At 36.3% G+C, this 4,121-nt stretch overlaps 1 non-coding gene across 1 annotated transcript; it reads left to right on the forward strand.

Annotated features, from left to right (window-relative positions):
* The first annotated feature begins 1,003 nt into the window (after positions 1 to 1,003).
* Positions 1,004 to 1,076, forward strand: Trnaa-ggc (transfer RNA alanine (anticodon GGC)). Its single transcript has one exon. It is a non-coding gene; the product is annotated as a tRNA-Ala (tRNA).
* The last annotated feature ends 3,045 nt before the right edge of the window (positions 1,077 to 4,121 follow it).

Genomic DNA, 4,121 nt, shown 5'->3' on the forward strand with positions numbered 1-4,121 from the left:
TGGAGATTGAACTCAGGGTCCTGCACATGCCAGACAAGCACCCTACTACTGAGTTACACCCCTTTATCATTTCATTGTACAGATAAAGAAACAAGTACTTCAAGCTAAGTAATTTCTCAAAATCATGAGGTAGCAAGAGTTGGATGCAGAATTCAGTCCTAAAGAAAACTATTTTTATGTTTATGGAACTTTTGTTTGTGAACACAAAAATAGTTGAGTGAACACAAAAATAACTGAGGTTATTCTGTGATGAACTCCCACCCACATACCTTTATCAAGACCCAGCAGTTAAGGTTCTCTGTGGTTTCAAATAGGTTACTAAATAAATACCAGAAACACAACATTAATTTTGGACTAAAGAATTAGTCTCTATAATTTAAAATGTTCATTGATTAAAAGACTCAATATGGTCTTCTCCAAATTGTCCTCAGCGTAATCTCAATCAAAATCTAGCACTATTTTGTAGGTAAAATTCTGACTTATAATGGTCAAAACAACATTTTTCAAAGTTGGAAATTCACAAACTTCATTTCAACATTAATCTAAAGCTATAGTATCCAAGACATTGTGGAATTGATGGAAAAAAAAAAAAAAGTAGATGAATGAAACAAAACTGAGTATCCAGACATAGTAAACCCACAAGAGTCAACTGATTTTTCTTTTCTTTCCTTAAATTCTCAAGTTTATTTTTAAAAATTTTAATACCTTTATTTTATTTATTTGTTTTTATGTGGTACTGAGGATTGAACCCAGTGCCTCACATGGGCTAGGCAAGCACTCTACCACTGAGTACAGTTCCAGGCTCCTATTTTTAATTTTTTTAATTTTAATTTTTAAGACTTCAAAATGTTGTTTTGTTTTGTTTGAGACAGGGTCTTACCATATTGCCTGGTGGACTTCAAAACTTACAATCCTCTCATCTTTGCCTCCTGACTAGCTTAGGATTGCAGGAACATGCCACCATGCCTGGCATATGTAAATTTAAACTTATTTTAGGGGCTGAGGATGTAGCTCAGTGGTAGAGTGTGTGCCTGGCATGCACAAAGAGCCCTGGGTTCAACTCCCAGCACCACACACAAAAAAATTAAATTTATTTTTTAACCAAAACATAAAAATTATATATAATAATGGGTTACCATGCAATGTTTTGATATATGTATGTACCATGTAATTTGGGGGGGGGGACTAGAGATACAATTCGGGGGAGCTTTACCACTGAGCAACATCCACAGCCCTTTTTTAATGTTTTATTTTAAGGCAGGTTCTCAATAAGTTGCTGAGGGCCTCACTAAGTTTCTGAGGCTGGCCTCAAACTTGCAATCCTTCTGCTTCAACCTCCCAAGACACTGGCATTACAGACATGTGTCACCATGACAGGCTGCATTGTTTATTATTTATACCAGGTTAAATATATGTCTCTTGAAACAATTATCAATAATTTGTAGTAAAAAAAACTCAAAATTCTTTCTTCTAGCTTTTTGAAATATCTATAGTTATTCTATTGTGCAAGCACATCAGAACTTCTTACTTTTTTCTAAATGATTTAAATATTACTTAAGGTATACATGTATGAAAACATCACATGGCATCCCATTAATATGCATTATTTTAATGTCTTTATGCAATTATTAAAGAATAAAAATGTTATTTTTGGTACTGGGGATTGAACCCAGGGCTTTACATATGCTAGCCAAATTCTGTGCTACTGAGTTACATCCCCAGATCCCTCTATTCTCATTCTCTCTCTCTCTCTCTCTCTGGTTGGTGTTTTTGTTTTTTAATACTAGGATTGAACAAAAAGTTGCTCTATGACTGAGTTATATTCTCAGCCTTTTTTATTTTTTATTTTGAGACAGGGTCTAAGTTGCCTAGAATGTCCTTGAACTTGTGACTGACCTTGAACTCTTGCCTCAGCCTCACATTGTACACAGTAAGTGGAATATTACTAGGAATGAATTTGCTTCAGTTTCATATATGTATGTTTGTGTGTTCTGAATTCACATGTCAGGAAAACAGAAACCATTGTCAGAATGTTTTTTAACAGAAGGAATTTAATACAGGAAACTAATTAGGCAAATGATGAAAAATCTGAGAACTGAATAAGGGAAGGTGAGGCAATCTGATTAGCAATGGCAGAAACCACTGATACTTTTAGACTAGAGGGATAAAAAGTGCAATATTGCTGGATCTCAGAGCTGGGTTTATCGAACAATCTTGAAACCATATGGGGGATCATTTGGGCTAGAATGGGAGCCAGAGAGGAAACGCAGCCACTGTCAAACATGCACTTCAGACAAAGAAATATGGCAAGAATAATCCAAGCGTTTCTTCTCTTCGCACTCTTCAGTGCTGTGGCAGAATCCTGTGTGGATTGGACTCAGTCAGATGTTAATTGACAACTGGGAGAACTTCAGTAATGCAGCCTCTTGGGATCAGCATCTCTGTTACATAGCAGCAGAACAAGGGAGGGATTCGAGAGCAGTCAAGTTAAAATGTACTTCCTGTGGAGGGCCAGATTCTAAAAGAGGGCAAAGCCAACCTCTATTTTATGCTATTCTTTCTTTATATAAAAATAAATTAAATCACATTTTGATCATTAATAGATGCCAAATTTTGCCCTTTTTGGATGTGTTTGAGGAAGGCAGTTTGATCTAAAGCAGTTAGGTTAGAAGACTAACCCACTTCTTAGTCTTTAGGGGTGGTCTTACAAAGGTCTCTTAGAGAAGAGAAAACTAGCAGATATGGGGAAGAAACAATGTGCAGGAAGAATGTATGTGAGTAGCAAATACGAAAACAAAAACACCCAAAGATTTCTGTCTTTGATAGTATAAAAAGAAAATAACAGTAGTTAAAAACTCGTTAACTCGGTACCAAATTGCCTTTGTCAGCTGCTAAGTGTGTGAGAGGTCGGATTCACAAGGAAGCCAACAACCAAAATCCATCTCCACCACCCTATTCCTGACAGATGACTATGTGCTACCTCTACTTCCAGTAGTAATTTTGACCTTCAGTTGGGGTGTCCAATCCCAATCCTAGAAATGATTCTCAAAGTTCCTTCATTGAGTCATCTGCTAACTTCTCACCACCTTCCCAATTTTGGACTAATACTTGATGCCTTATGCTAGAAGACATTCTAGCACCTATTTTGGAACTTTCCCACCTATAAAAATTAAGCAGGAACAATGTACTTTAGTCTGTTTCTTTTCTGTCTGACCTCCTTCAGTTATCTTTTAATATGGTTTTGATAATGTTTTAAACTCAAGTGGATCATTATCAACAGTTCTGTTGAAAGGCAATACGTATTTGTTGGATGTATGGGTAGATGAATGGATGTATGTATCAAGACAATGTGATTCTCAGTTCTATATTTCAACCAGGTTGGTGGAGTCTTCAAGCCAGTCTAAACTTCCTTATAATTTAGACCACCAGAATGCCATTGTGCTGCCATCTTGTGGTAGCATAACTTCCATGCAGGAAAAGTAATTTCAGAAAAACAAAATGGAATGTAAAATGAAAGTAAATATCACAATTTTTTTTCTCTCTTGATACTGGGGATCTAACCCAGGGGTGCTTTAACCACTCAGCTATATCCCCAGTCCTTTTTTATTTAATTTTATTTATTTATTTTATTTTATTTTTTTTAATTAATTAATTTATTTATTTATTTATTATTATTATTATTTTTTTTTTGTGGTGCTGGGGATTGAACCCAGGGCCTTGTGCTTGCAAGGCAAGCACTCTACCAACTGAGTTATATCCCCAGCCCCCTTTTTTATTTTTTGAGACAGGGTCTTACTAAGTTGCTGAGGGTCCAACTAAGTTCTAAGGCTGGCCTTAAACTTGGGATCCTCCTAACTCAGTCTCCCAAGTTGCTGGGAGGACTACAGGCATACACCACCACACCTGGCAATATCACAACTCTTTTTCTGGTTCCGACTGCTTATAATCAACCTCTCCTTAGTTAGTTGTCATTTCACCTTGATTGTTTAACACAAGTACAAAGGATACTAGCAGGACTATATAAGTAGATGTCATTAGTCAGGCACCATATGGTAGAATAGGTCTTCCTTGGAATATGTAATAAATGCCTAAGGTCTTGAGTGTTTTGAGATAGTCAGTGG

Source organism: Sciurus carolinensis, chromosome 15 (genome assembly GCF_902686445.1).
Source record: "Sciurus carolinensis chromosome 15, mSciCar1.2, whole genome shotgun sequence".
NCBI lineage: Eukaryota > Metazoa > Chordata > Mammalia > Rodentia > Sciuridae > Sciurus > Sciurus carolinensis.